The 15,484-nt window shown below is 44.5% G+C and overlaps 1 protein-coding gene and 3 non-coding genes across 4 annotated transcripts in view; 2 read left to right on the top strand and 2 right to left on the bottom strand.

The window, feature by feature from the left end:
• SLC28A2 (solute carrier family 28 member 2) overlaps positions 1 to 15,484 on the bottom strand; it is a 99,214-nt gene that overhangs the window by 68,062 nt on the left and 15,668 nt on the right. Inside the window, exons 4-6 of the mRNA XM_073800892.1 lie at positions 4,982 to 5,232; positions 4,419 to 4,543; positions 1,675 to 1,953 (exon numbers count right to left, since the gene is read on the bottom strand). The gene's annotated coding sequence lies outside the window, so the exon portion shown is untranslated. The remainder of the gene's footprint in view (positions 1 to 1,674; positions 1,954 to 4,418; positions 4,544 to 4,981; positions 5,233 to 15,484) is intronic.
• Positions 8,549 to 8,620, bottom strand: TRNAH-GUG (transfer RNA histidin (anticodon GUG)). Its single transcript has one exon. It is a non-coding gene; the product is annotated as a tRNA-His (tRNA).
• On the top strand, positions 9,297 to 9,368 carry TRNAH-GUG (transfer RNA histidin (anticodon GUG)). Its single transcript has one exon. It is a non-coding gene; the product is annotated as a tRNA-His (tRNA).
• TRNAH-GUG (transfer RNA histidin (anticodon GUG)) lies at positions 10,842 to 10,913 on the top strand. The gene has a single exon. It is a non-coding gene; the product is annotated as a tRNA-His (tRNA).

Genomic DNA, 15,484 nt, shown 5'->3' with positions numbered 1-15,484 from the left:
CTATACTGCTGAACTGAATGAATAAGCATTTTCAGAACTGTAATGGAAAACTGATGAACTCATAAAAGTGCTAACAAAAGATCAAGATGAAAAATAAATTAATTACATGGGACTGAGTGAACTGATGAGGATGATAACTTTTGTGACTTTCTGTTTGAATAAAAAAAAAATGTGATGTTAAAAAAAAAAAAAAAGATACTCTGTTGTCTAGTGGCTGAGCCTTCATTGCCTTGCTGGTTTCCAGGAAAGCAGGCCCCTAAATTGCTCAGCACAGACCCAACAATTGCTTCTTTAGGGCCCATTAAAAATTGCTGGGGTTTGCCCTGCCAAAATAGCCATTCATATATATCTGAATAACTTATGAATATGGTTTATATATAAATAAAGCATTCCAACAATTTTCTTTTCAAGAGTCATGAAATCTGTACTAAGGCCTTCCGAGACCCAAGCAAATTAATGATAGTATTGTTAAGGAAACTGCCCACCCTGGCCAGGCACAACAATAAAAGATTTGCTTAAGTCTCCCACCTCAGGATGCTTGAAAAGAACACACAACCAGTGAAGGGTCCAAAATCAACCCAGGGAAAACCCACGAGGGGCCAAGAAGGGGAGGAGACATGAGTCCATAATATGTCTCGCCAACCTCCCAGAAACCCTCACGATGAAAACCATTGTGACTGAGAGATGCACGCATCACCAGGAAGGGCCCTGAGCCGGTCCAAATGAAGGCACAAGCAAGATGATTGGCCAGAAACGACGTGGAAAGCTAACCCCGCCACCATAAAACCTGAGACTGCAAGTCACAAGGCAGAGCAGTTCTCCTGGGTTCCCTTACCCTGCTGCTCTCCACTTGAGTGCCCCTTTTCAATAAAATCTCTTGCTTTGTCAGTACGTGTGTCTCCTTGGACAATTCATTTCTGAGTGTTGGACAAGAGCCCACTCTTGGGCCCCTGAAGGTGTCCCATCCAGTGACAGGATGACACTAGCAATATATACAAGGACAGAGATTTGTAAAATTCAGTGGTAAGAAGAAGAACAATTTTATTCTGGACCTTTTAGTTAAATCATTGAGGTGAAGAACGAATATAAAGAACCTTCATCTTTAACAAAGGACCAGCCTTTGTTAAAGAATCAGAAACCCCTACTCCTTTTGGGGCATGTGGTTGTGAGCTGTTGAAGGTAGAGCCAGCTTCAGTTTCCTGAGATTAAACCAGGCTGAAACTAGGTTTACAGACAGCACAAAAGTCAGGTGCAGGGCCTCTTGTCTCTGTTGTGGAGCTATGCCTTGGGGAATTATGCCTTGGGTCAGTTATTAGCTGTCTTCTATAACTACTTTGTTTAGGGTAATATTATTTATAGAACCTTGATTAGATAAAGATTAAGAGAATTATAAAATATTTAGGTATTCATCCAGCCCAACTCCTTCATTTTACAGATGGGGAGACTGAGGAAGCTAGTCTCTTCAAGGCTATTTGGACTTATACTAACACTCTCCTCAAAGTTTTTCCAGTGTCTGCCGAGTTCTAAAGCCACTTTCACGTTCTGGGTTTTCGTTATGGCAGTGCCCCACCTCTGGTAACAAAATCTGTATTAATTACCTATCACAGTGTAACAATTACCCGAAAATTTGGCAGCTTAAAATGACAAACATTGGTTATCTCACAGTTACTTAACTCAGGAATTTGGAAATGACTTAGATGAGTGGTTTTGGTTCAGGGTTTCTCATGAAATTGCAGTCAAGATGTCAGCCAGGGCTGCAGTCATCTGAAGGTCTGGCTGAGGCTGGAGGATCTGCTCTCAAGGTGGCTCACTCACATGGCTATTGGCCAAAAATCTCATTTCTTTGATGACTGTTGTGGCAGAAGGCCTCAGTTCCTCACCTCGTGGGTCTCTCCATGGGATTGCTTGAGTGTCCTCTTGACATGGCGGCTGGCTTCCTTCAGGGCTAGTGATCTGAGAGAGAGCAAAAAGGAAGCGACATGCACTTTATGACCTCATCTAGGAAGTGAAACACCAACACTTCTACTTCATTCTATTTGTTTGAAGGAGTCACTGAGTCCAGCCCTCAGTCCAGGGAGGGAAATAAAGCTCTACCTCTGGAAGAGAGGAGTATCAAAGAATTTGTGAACATATTTTAAAACCACAACAAGTTCTCTCAGAGCATTTGATCTAAAGAGAATTAAGTGGAAAAGGAGTTCTTAGTAGCTTTGATGATATGGTAAGAAAGGAATTCATCTAGACTCAGTCTGAGGCTACTGAACCAAAGAGCAGTCATGACACAGAAGTATTTTGACTCTGAAATTTATGAGGAAGTTGGGAAAAGTAAGGGTCAAGTCAGTTTGTTGCAACCTGTGCATGTGTTTCTCCCTCTTAACTTAAAGTTACATTTGAATTTGCATATCCACATCTCAATATTAACAATATAGTATATATACATAAGGATAACATGGATACATCTATTTTCATACTATTTGACTACTGTAATTCTAGAAACTATTCCACCCTTGATATTAGAGCTTCTCTCAAGCTTCACATTCATTCCCTTCATCCAACATGTCCATCCCCTCTACCTCTGAGCTCAAGAGGAAACACCTATGGGTGTGATGTGAGGGAAGAGCCTCTCCCCCTAGATTAGTCCCCAAGCCCCAACGTCAACCACCAGACCAGGGGGCTGAGATCCTCTTCTATCTCTCCTTTGAATTAAGACTTTTGTCAATAATTACCCATTTACACCTCACCTTTCTAAAAGGAAGATGCGATTATGTCCCTCTTCTGCTTAGAACTGGAGATTTAAATGGTCCCACAATGCTTATAAGAGAGCCTCTGTGCATAGAACTATATCCAATCTCCTGGGATAAACCATAATGGAAAAGAATATTTAAAAAAAGCATGTCTCTATGTGTGTAACTGAGTCACTCTGCTGGACAGCAGAGACTGCCACAACATTGTAAATCAACTATGCTTCAATTAAAAAAAAAAAGCCTCTATGAATTCCTGACACTCTATCATAGCTGCACTATTTTGGAGAACAAGCATATAACTTTCAAGGGATCCCCAAAGCAATAAGTTACCACAAAATGTCAAGATCCACCAGCCTCCAGGACAAAGGCCTGTCTCAATAGGGGCAAGAGATTCATCAATTTGGCTCCACCCTTGCTCTCTATTAAGAAAAAAAAATGTTGCCTGCCGTTTCCAGTTCTACAAGGATCAGGCGATCAGCTACTGCAGTTGCCCACTGCCAGTGTGCCCTTAGGGGAATTCAGGATGAAGAAAAACAGGAAACATTCTATGCTTTGGGTACACTGGTCTTTAGATAGTTAAGATGTATATCTAAGAAAAATTTTCAAATGAATTCAGATGCTTGTATTTTCCCAGACACAGAAAAGCACTAAAATCGCTAACTTGAGATACCTGTTTGTTGTAATTAGCAGTAATCTTTTGATGCTTGACTACGTTTTCCCAGCAAAAAGTTTATATATATCCTGGCTCCTCCCTTACCTCTTTGGAGCAGTTCCTCAGAGCTATCTGAAAGGCTGTTTCCTGGGCTATAGTCCTCAGTAAGGTCCTCAGATAAAAATTAATTCACAACTTACATTGTGTGTTTTTCTCTCAGTCCACATCTCCATCCACTCTCCCCTCCATATCTTATGTCACAGCTTTATCTTTCCCTATGCTGTTTGTTCACACTTCCTGGCCTTTGTTTCTGCCTTTCTCTCTGCCTAGAATACCCTTTCCCCTTCTCTGCCAGGAAAACTACTCTGCATGCCTTGGAACCCAGCTCAAATGTCATATCCTGGAGGAATGAATGATTTAAGTTCCAATATACTTTGTATGTATATAGCTGTAATTACTTCTTCACTCATCTGATTAACCCTGCACTGACATGATCTCTAAGAATGTTTCATTCAAATTTGTATCTCCAAGGCCTAGCACAGATCATACTAGGGACTACTATTTGTTAGGTGGGTGGATAGGGGTTAGCCTGGACCACTGCCTGACAGAACAGGGACCCTTCTCCCTCTGAGCATTTCTCTGCAGAACCACTACAAACTGAGGACCATCTCTTCTCAGTCTGATGCTTTGCTCTCCAGGCTCTGTAGTGAGCTTTATACTTTTAGATTTCACTGACCAGTAAAATTTCAAAAGTAATTTTGGAGACCAAAATAGGATTGCCAGTTTTTAATTTTTTCAAATTTAAAGACTTTAAAAAAATTATCATCTACTTTTTAAAAAGTCACTATAACACCTCAAAAGTAGGAAGACCATAACCTTAGCCTAGAGAATAGTTCTTTGAATTAAACACATTCAGTCTTTTGAAAAGCCTACCACATCAACCTTATTTTTTCTCATTCCATGATGAAAAATTCATCCCTGTTTTATCAGCTCTAGAATAATGTTTGGAAACCACTGATTTTGACCTTTGCTTCTGAGAGGTGGCTCCTGCAATCTTCTTGACTCAAGAATGAGTTTTAGGCCTCATGACAGGAATAGTCCTGTAGGATCTTCCCATGGCTTTTTCTTTTGTGGGTGTAGAGAGAAGTACCTGGGAACAAGAGACCAACAAATGTATATTGAGCACCTCTATGCTAGTCACTTGGCACATATATGAGGTGCACATCTCAGTTGACAAACTCAAGAATGCAAAAAAAATGCAATTTTACTTCTTTGCTTACCAAATTTATTATCTATCCAAGTATGTTCGACCTAGTGACAGAAATACACCTTAATTCAGGGTCCCCTCCTCCCTTTCTTTCCCTAGGGGTTGCATCTCTGATCCAGGGGACTGATTTAGTGTGTCAACGGGGCTGGATTAAACTCCCCAAGGTCTTAAGCACTGAAAAAATTATGTTGCCTCATATGTAACTGAAAGTTTTTTAAATAATTATTTTATAGTTTATTTTATCCCAACAAGTTCTGGGTTTTTTTTTCTCCTGAAATTGATCACTTCACTGCTTTTTATTCATTCAAAAAAATTACTTACTTCTTGGGTGGATGTTTTGTTTTCCTTGTGCCCTTGGCAAGTTCTTGACCTACCTATGGGGTCATCTGGTCCTGCTCATTGGCCCTCAGCATCCACCTGCTTGTATTGGATTATATTGCAGGTCCACGCAGGTCACCACGGAGTCTTCCTCACGCTGTCCACACAAGACTGCCTCACATCTGAAGGCTCTTTATGACACATGTGGGCCACTCTGGGTGAGAGTTTATCTTTTTAGTGTAAAACTTCCATCCCTATTAAAAGGTAACACTTATTATTATCAGTCATCTTACTTTGTACAGACAAAGGAGCTGAGGGGGTACATGGGTAGATAATAGGCAGGGAACAGGAGGACACTATATCAAGTTATTTTCCATTGGCACACGTTCTTTTGTTTATTTTTTATTTAACATTCCTTTCTGATTCCTGCACTATAGGTCTATGAGAAAACCCATCTGTCTTATTCATTACTATAACCCCAGAACCTAGAACAGTGCCTAACACATAGTAGGCTGTTAGTAAATACTGTTGATCAAATGAACGAGAATGAATGAATAAGGACAACACAAAGAGGTAGAAGGGCATCAGAATGAGGGTGCTGGAAGCGCTGAAAATAAACTTCAATTATTTTACAATTCTGGAAGTTTATGTTAGCTCTTCCTTGGAGAGTTTCCTTCCACTGCAGCAAGAGATGTCTCTTCTACAGCATTCCTTGTGTTGTTTTCTGACTGTTGCCTGTGGACTAGCATTTTCTTTCAGCTGGAAAATAAACTATTTTGGGCAAAAAGGATCATATACAGCTTTGCAGCTCCCCATGAGGTACCGCACTTTAAGAGCTAAAATATGCTAGTTTACTGAATGAATGAATGACTGGAACTTGAGTCCTAATAACCAGAGAATCCCTGAGGAATGGGCTCAGTGTTATAGGGGCTAAATCCAAAGTGGTATCTTCTAGACTAAGTTTTATCCAGCCTCAGCATTCTACATCCACTTCCTGGGGTGCAGTACCTCCTAGTGGAAGTCCAGGGCTGCTGCCTCCTTCCTAGATGCTCCCAAACATGGGCCCTCGGTGTCTCCCTCCCAGAACTCCATCTTCTCCTCCTCAAAAACCTCAATGTCACCCTCATCAATGAGGCCCAGTAGACGATGAGGCCCAGCAGACTCAGGCAGGTCCTTCCTAGTAACCCCAAGTACTCACAAGGTAAATAATGAAGGGCTGCATCAGAGCCAGATAGTTCTCTAGAGCAGACCAGCACCTCAAAATTTAAGGTGCAAATGAATAATCTGGAGAGAATCTTGTTAAAATGAAGGTTCTGATGCAGTAGTTCTGGGTTGTGGACCAAGATTCTGAATCTGAACTAGCTTCCGGGTGACACCAAAGGATGCTGGTCCAGTCTATACTGCACCCTTGTGGTGACTGGCAGCTACAGCAGTAGCAGCTCCCAGATGTACCAAGTCTGACCAGCAAGCCATGGGGTTGATCATTTAAGTAAACACTCTGAAGCTTATGAAGTACATTTCTCCCCTTCAAGGTTTGTCCCTTGAAGGTTTGCCTGCCTCTTTCCTGGTGCTGAGACCCTAGAGAAAAGCTCCGACCTCCAGCTGGAAGGGGTACGGGAAAGGACACATTCCCTGAATCAGAAACTGCAAAACGTGGTTTAAATCAAGAGGTCAAGGGCAGGGAGCTGACTGACTGCTCAGAGGGTGTCCCAGAGCAGCAGTCTCTCATCCCAGGCCAGAGTCGCTAACTCTCAGCTATGTCAGCCTGGAAACTCCATTTTGTCAGTACACCCAGAGATAAGCAGACGCAAGGGAAATGAATCATACCAGCCAGACTCTTAAGAGTCTAAACCAAATGCCAACAGTAAGAAGAACAAACGCCAACTAATCAGAAACTTGTTCAGAGCAATACTTTCCCTGCAGGAATGTCTACGTGGGCTGGCAAATCATTACCAAAAGTCTGTTTGGGGGCCTGAAATCAGAGCAAGGGGAATCAAGTGAGCGACCTGAAAAGAGGATATTATGACATTTTGATAGCTGGATGCACCCATCTCCATGGATAATTGCATACCTGCCAAGCAGAAGTTAGGAGAGCACCTTCCCCTTCTGTTACTCTTCCTGCAACTGGGAACTTTCTGTTCAGATTTCTTTAGTGCATTCCTGCCCTCAAATACACTTCAGTTGCCTTGTACGGATGTGGATGGCTAGAGTGGGTTACCTCCATTGATGTATGTTTGTAGTTTTTAATTTCTTGGTTGACTGTTTTTACTCAAAATACTCTTAGGAAGTGATTACCCCAGAATTTCTCCCCAGATTCTGAGAGCAGCTCATTGCCCAGCACTGAAGCACCAGGAGAGGAATGGGGGTTGGAGGGAGGGCCATCAGAGAAAAAGCTGGATCCTTTCCTTGCTTCCCACCCTGACATCTTATTCTAGGCTACAGATTTTAAAAAACTTCAGTACGGTTATTTGGTAAGCAGTCAGAGGAACAGAAGTTGTCACATTTCTGTTGGCTGGTTTTATTTTTGCTGGTGATGTTGATTTTCTATACATATAACACTTAAATCAGTGTCCAAAGTCTGGCAAGTTCTCAGGTTCAGCTTCCTTCATTCTATTCTCTCATAGTCTGAGCTGTCCTGTTGGGTGGCTTTAAAGTCATCAAACTTATGGAAGTGGGAGTGGGGAGCCCTGGAAAATTACAGCCCTCCACAGTTTCTTGCTTTTACAGGCTGTTCAGTAAGCCTTTGTTGAGAGACTGTCAGTAAACGGAGCACAACCCCACTGCAATGTCCATCTCTCCCAGGAATGCTTCCTGACTTGCTGTGCCACCCCCAGGTTCCCTGGGAGAAGCTGGAGAGGCTCCTTGCTCACTGAGTCCTAACTCATTCCCTCCTTGACAGTGATACAGCCGCTGCCAGCCACCTGGGAGCCAAATCCAAAACATATTTCCATTTTTGCCTAATGCCTAAATGACAGACCTAAATTTGTTGAGTCTAGATTTTTAAAGTGCTCATAAAACAAAGTAACAAATAAAATTTGCTCTAAACCTGAGGCAGATTAGGAAAAATCCTCAACGAGAATATCCTTCTCACCCAGGAGGCTGTGGAGATGGAGGCCACAAAGTCCTCTTTCGCACCGTCATAGTGGCTACGGGAACCAGCACCTCCAGAGCAGTCGGAGTTTTCACTCGTCACACTGTATTGTCTACTCTGCACTCTTCTAACGCTTAATAAATGTTTGCACAGTATTCCTATAATCCCTGCACTCCAAGGTATTGAAGTTTTAGCGAGTGTGAGGGCTTTTTAGAAAACCCAGTAGATGACTTCACCATTGACAGGGGCCAAATGAGGAAAGATAGTGAGTACAACACGGAATAACCTCCCCCAAATTAAACAATCATATAGGAAGGAAGATGACGATTGGCTGATTCACTGAAGACCCCGCGTTCACCCTTTGCCGCGTTATAATTTCGGCCCTGACCTAACGTCAAGCAGCAGCTGGGGCCTAATCGCAGAAGAATGTGGCTTCCGGAATCTAAAAAGGCGGCCCTGCCGTGCCATTGTTCCCACAATGCCGTGACTCGGATTCGAACCGAGGTTGCTGCGGCCACAACGCAGAGTACTAACCACTATACGATCACGGCGAGCTACTGGGACGCCACGAGGAGCGCATCATTGAGTGTCGTCCTCGTCTAGGTGGCTGCCGCTCTCGCCTTCCCAAGCCGCTCACTGTCGACCAGGCCCCTCTGGCCCTTGCACCCAGCCCGAAGTGGAGTAGGGGCGCCGTGGACGCCTGGCCGAAGTCTCTGCTGGTCGTCCGCACGGCCCGTGAAAGAGAGGACATGAAAGTCCTCTGCAAACTAAAGGACTCCTAGGAGGCCAGGCCTACGTCCGGGACTCTCACGCAGCCTGTACGAATGTGAGGCCCGGGGGTCGCCCGAACGGCGGCGCTGGGGCCGTATCACACCCACCGTGCCCTGGCGCTCACGCTATCTGAACGGGCTCTTGCTAGGAATGGGGCCGCCTCTTAAGTCCCACAAGAAAGAAAATCAGTTCGGACTCAGCCGCACAACTTCCTTCAAGATGCGGAGTAAGGGGAACTCGCAGAAAACACACGCCTCGGTAATGAAGCAGTGGGATCTGGCGGCCCGGTGAGTGCTTACGGATATCTAGAAAGCAAGCGAGCAGTGCGCCTGCGTCCCTTCAGGGAGAGGCGAGGTTACAGATGGGCGGGAACCAGCAGTGACATGGCAAAGGGGCGGGGCCTTAAACAGAGAAGAGCTTAGGCGAGAAAAAAAACGCACGGGTCCCCAGTAGCGCGCCGTGATCGTATAGTGGTTAGTACTCTGCGTTGTGGCCGCAGCAACCTCGGTTCGAATCCGAGTCACGGCATTGCGAGAGCAGTGGCACGGCAAGGGGTCGGCTTTTTAACGCTCTCCTCCATTTTTATCTTCAGTTTGTAATAACTTCCTTGAAAATGGATCCCAATCCCCTTGTGACAGTTGGAAACAATGTTTACGCCAGGTCTCGCTAAATTGGACTTAGGAAGCATATAGGCTTCCGCTTACCCTGGCCTACGCACGTTATCCTGCCCAGCCCAGACAAAGCACAGAACACTCACAAGGCCAAGAAGTGTTATAATTGACATATGTACCAATGTCCATGGCAACACTAAAAACGGGCTCCCAATAATAGGAAGAGAACGCTTCTTAGAGGAGGTGACCTTTGAAGTAGCTCTTAAAGGCAGAAAGGGAATTTGTCAAACAGCCAGGATTGTCAAGCAACCAGGATTATCTCGTGTGCTAAGGGCTCCAAAAGAAACAATCATAATTCCTCTTTGTAAATCTTCTCTCTTCCCCACCCCCACTACGCCCACAGGCCCTGGTCTGACAGGTAGCAGGCGCCTCTCAAGGACTTGTTGAGTGAATGAAAGCAAGTAACTAGGGAATGGGAAACGACACTGAGGGAAGGCCACAGGATGAGCTGGAAAAGGGGGACAAATTTTCCGCAGTCTCGGGGGTGGGGATGAGAGGCGGAGGAGTGAGAGGATTCTATTCGTGTTTAGCAAGATCCCTCTGGCGGCTCTGAAGGGGGGCAGTGATTAGAGCAGACAACACTGAAGAGACCGGTGGTCTCTCTGCATTCACTTGTTAGAACCAGGGGTATGTTCTCATTTTAGCAAAAAGCCACTGCCTACTGTGGACTCGGCCTGGTTCTAGGCGCCATGGAGACGAGAGCACTGATGTACAAGAAGAAAAATCAGACCCAGTCCCTGCTGCGCCCAGGGACGCAACAGAGGAGGGCACCGGGTCCGGCGGGAGCCCTGCGGAGGGACGAGTCAGGGCCGTCGCGGGAATAAGAGAAACAAGGAAGCGGGTGCTGGAGGCGGGGAGAATGGCAGGGTGTGTTCACTGAGTCCCTTCTAAGTGGACAGCCCAGTTCTGCGGGCATCTACCTTATCCGTGGAAAGAAGCCCTGAGGAGCGCACCCCGGCAGGTTTGGGGTCGCTGGAAGGGTCTCCGGGACAGAGGAGATGGGCGTCCTCCAAGGAATGAGAGTTACACAGCTCGTGAACACTCAGCTCCGGCCAGTCCCGTCTCTGGATGCCCAAGTGGTACCCCCTAAACTCTTACATGGAACCCACCGTTTCCCACTGCATCCTCCCCACCTCCCGTGGCTAATGGGCCAAAACAGGAGAGAACCAGACCAACTGACAAGAGAGCAATGCGCCTGCGCATTCTCAGACCCGGCCTTAGGCCGGAACCCGCCCCATAGGTGGACCTTTTGGTGACGTGCAGAACGGGAAGGCCTTTAACTGTTGAAGAAGACAATCAGAAAGGGCCGCTGACAGGTCCCCGGTAGCTCGCCGTGATCGTATAGTGGTTAGTACTCTGCGTTGTGGCCGCAGCAACCTCGGTTCGAATCCGAGTCACGGCATTGTGGGAACAATGGCACGGCAAGGGGCTTGTCTTTTCTAATTCCTTTTTTTTCCCCCCAGCCCATAACACTTTGTATAAATCGTGACTCATTTTTTAAAAAAGAAACGCATCTCTCTCCTCTGAAAACTGAAACACCTCTATGATCACCACCTTCAGTAATTCTCATTTAATTATCTGAATACAGCTTTAGATCAAACAGTTGTAACCCCTTACCTCCTGAAAATAAATGGAAAATCAGTGTCTAAATCATTCTCCTACACCAACAAAACAGCGCCCCTGTGGCCTTGCGATTTTTTTCCTTTTCATACATTTATTTTAAAAAATGGTGTATTCATTATCAAAGAGAATACATATGCACAAGCCAGTGAAAAGTGTCTCCCTCTCATTGTTCACCCTATCTACCAATTATTGCCAGTTTCCAATATATTTTTCTGTGGCAGTCTTTGTATAAATAAATATTTATATATGTATATATGTATGCAAATATATTCCCCCCTTGCTTCTTGCATAACACAGGTGACCTCTTCCCTTCCTCCTCCTCACCCTCAGAAGTCAGGCCTGAAGTGTTAGATTTGCATTGGTAGACAATCTCCCTTTACAGGAAAGAGTATACATACCCAGGGGAATCTCCACCTGATCCAGTCCTTTTTCTCCCCAGGCACTGGCTCGCAGCTAGGGAGGGTGGGACACTATTTGGGGTGATAAGATAAGGGAAAGGAATTCCTTACTGTGCTTGTAAAAAACTTTTGGGAGCCTGGGCTCTGCTGGGAATCAGCCCTATTTTTATTTCAGGTTGGAAAGTCAGGGAAGCCTCCTGGGTTTGGAGTTGGGAAGAGGGACTAGACTTGATAGTTCATTTGGAGACCCTCCACTTCCATCTCTTATCTTATTGTCAGGATCCAACTTAAATCACAAACCACTAAAGTTAGAAAATTCAAGTTCATTGAAGGCAGAACTGAATCCTACTATACTTGTGTTCCAAGAATACAGCCTCTCCATAAATATTTGAAAAGAGATTGCTTGAGTCCATAAATGAGAGAAGTGGCCCCGTTTTTCTTTATGGTTGCATCTTAAGTTGTACTCTTGCAACACGGAACCATGTTTTTTTTGTTTTGTTTTTTTATAAATTTATTTATTTATTTTTGGCTGCGTTGGGTCTTCGTTGCTGCGCGTGGGCTTTCTCTAGTTGCGGCGAGCGGGGGCTACTCTTCGTTGCGGTGCGCAGGCTTTCCATTGCAGTGGCTTCCCTTGTTGCGGAGCACGGGCTCTAGGCGTGAGGGCTTCAGTACTTGTGGCTCACAGGCTTAGTTGCTCCGTGGCATGTGGGATCTTCCCGGACCAGGGCTCGAACCCGTGTTCCCTGCATTGGCAGGCGGATTCTTAACCACTGCGCCATCAGGGAAGTCCCCTATGTTATTTTTAATTTTTTTAAAATGTATATTTTTAATTAATTTATTTGGCTGCATCAGGTCTCAGTCGCGGCACGCGGGCTCTAGAGCGCGGGTTCAGTTGCCCCACAGCATGTGGGATCCCAGCATCCCGACCAGGGCTCGAACCCTCATCCGCTGCACTGGAAGGTGGACTCTCAACCACCGGACCACCGGGGAAGTCCCCCCCCCCCCCGCCCCATGTTATTTTATATCAGACAAATAGAAAACACGGCCCAAATGAAGCTCCATTTACATGCAGAATCTCTAAGAACAGAGTGCATATGTGAGTATACTGGGATATGTTTGTCCTCTCAAGGTTGTGGACAGAGATGGACCCAAGGCAAGGCTGGAGAGCAAAGCCAAGGGCCAGACTTAGAAGACAAAACCAGAAGGAATGGGAGCTCAGGATGGGACTGGGCATTCAAAGTCAAGCAAATAGAAGGGAGGGACACCCCACTTAGTACCCAGTAAGAAAAGTGAGCTCTAAGGTCTAGGTGTTGGAACATGCGAAAATTTAGGAGGTTAAGGGAGGAAGAGAGGATTTGCCTTAAGAGAAAGGAGAACAGTGTCATTTTAAGGAAAGGAAAGTTTGGGAGAAGACATTTGCAAGCACAGAGGAGGTCAGCAGACTCAGGTGCTGCAAAGGAGAAAGAGGAATGAGACAAAATAACTGGGCTTAACATTTAGAAGTCGTTGTCGACTTTTAAAACTTTCTATGAGAGCAGATGGATAACGTGTATCAAGAGTAAGAAAAAAATGTACACTCTTTGCCCCAACAACTCCACTTTTGGGAATCTTGTCAAAGGAAATAATCCTAAACTTGGAAAAGTTATCCACATAAAGATGTTTGTTACAGTTATTTAGAAGGGAGGAGAATGGAAATAGCCTAAATGCTCAACAAATAAAGTGATGAGCTAAACTGAGGTATGCTCATTTGATGAGATATTAAATTGCCATTTTTAAAGTACAAAGTCAATTTTAAAGCACTATTTCCAACTAAAAGGAGTAAGACTCCCTTTAGAAAATGACTGGTTACATTTTGCAGCAGGGTAAGTACAAGTTGAGTCTGGAACATCTCATGTGAGAATGCAAGTAAGTGTTTAAAGATTGGCGAGACCAAGTCAAAAGAATGCAGAAGCCTCTTGAAAGGGCTCCTGCTGGCCCAATTTGGGACAGTTTTGAGCATCAAACAGAATGATGATGGTAATGGATTATATCACATTGAATTTTTTTTAAAAAAAAGAGTTTTTGAGACCATGGGGATGGGGGGAGGGGGAAGGAGGAGGAAGAGGAGAAACTCTTCTTTACAGAAATGAATGCCAGATAACAAATGCAGGGACTTCCCTGGTGATGCAGTGGTTAAGAATCCGCCTGCCAATGTAGGGGACGTGGGTTCGAGCCCTGGTCTGGGAAGATCCCACATGCCGCGGAGCAACTAAGCCCGTGCACCACAACTACTGAGCCCGTGCTCTAGAGCCCACGAGCCACAACTACTGAGCCGGTGTGCCACAACTACTGAAGGCTGTGCGCCTAGAGCCCATGCTCCACAACAAGAGATGCCACCGCGAAGCCACCACAATGAGAAGCCTGTGCACCACAAGGAAGAGTAGCCCCCGCTCCCCACAACTAGATAAAGCCCGCGCACAGCAACAAAGACCCAACACAGCCAAAAATAAATAAATAAATAAAAATTTTAAAAAACCCACAAATACAGAATGACAGAGTCATCATTTTGTGATTCCCAGTGTAATAACAAATGTAAGCATAGATCACCAATGGAAGCTAAAACCACTGGATAAAACATGTTGGGAGCTAATAGTCTTAGGTTATCGCACCACAACTTACTTTGTGAAATTGTGAAATGGAGAGATCTGATGGACTCCAACTTAACCAAGTGATCAAGCCTAGCATCACCAATGAAGGACAAATGTGCACTACTGGCTGGCCCGCCAGTGTAACACACTAGAAAGTCCACAACATCCCTCATGTAATGGTCTTTTAAAAACTGTCTAACCTGAATCTAATCATGAGGAAACTATGGAAAAATCCAAAATGTGCGACATTCTACATGACAACTGCCCTGGACATTTCAGAATGATCAATGTCATGAAAAACAAACTAGCAAGAAAAAAATGGGGAACAGTTCAAGATTTAAAGAGATTAAAGAAACAAACAAGTGCAACAGGGGAAGGAACCTTGATAAATCCTGAATCAGGACAAAAAATAAACAAACAAACAAAAACCCCAACTATATATATATGACATGTGGGGGGAAATGGAAAAAAATTAATGTAGACTGCATAATAGACAATACTATTATGGTAATGGTCTAATGGCCCCATGCAAGAATTCCTTATTCTTAGGGAATGGCTGCTGAAGTATTTAGAGCTGAAGTATCATGATACCTGAAACTTGCATCAAATGGTTAAGGGGAAAAAAGTGTGGGGGGATAGAACAAATGTGGCAAAATGTTAAAAAGTAGTGAATCTAGGTGAAGGCTATACAGATTTCCACTGTACTTTCTTTGAATTTTTCTGTAGGTTTGAAATATTTTGAAAAAAAATTGGAAGAAAATAAAGCTTACATAATAAAAATGGGGAAAATATGCAATGTTAAGTGGAAAAAATAAGGACATAAAATTGTGTATACCACAATTATAGCTATATAAAAATACGAACAAGAGGAATGATCTTTATTCATTTCAACATTTGTTAAGCTCCTGCCACATGACAGGCTCTGCACTAAGTGATGGGAACACCCCCGGCTCCCTTTCAGAATCCTGAGTCTGTGGTACAATGCTTAACTGCAAGACTTTGGATATGGCAAACTCCACCCAGGTCTTAGAGGAGGCTTGCCGAGAGGGCCTCACCTCTGTATCCTTGGTTCCTAGCAAGCTTCCTGGCCCCATGAGGTGCTCAACAATGCCTGATTCCAGGAGCACACACTCTGGTGGGGGAGGAAAGTGCATTAACAGATAGTTTAAAACAAGAGTAAGTTCATGGTGCACATAAGGTACTACAGCTTTTTAATTATCGTTTAAACTCTACCCTTATGATATCCTCCCCACTCTTCATGTGACTTTACTTCCTACCCTTCCTCACTATGAACCCACCCCTTCTTTATGGTAGGCTGGTTCCCA

Source organism: Tursiops truncatus, chromosome 2 (assembly GCF_011762595.2).
Source record: "Tursiops truncatus isolate mTurTru1 chromosome 2, mTurTru1.mat.Y, whole genome shotgun sequence".
Taxonomy (NCBI): domain Eukaryota; kingdom Metazoa; phylum Chordata; class Mammalia; order Artiodactyla; family Delphinidae; genus Tursiops; species Tursiops truncatus.
Note: the sequence above shows the minus strand (reverse complement) of the source record. Positions and strands in the feature narration are given on the sequence as shown.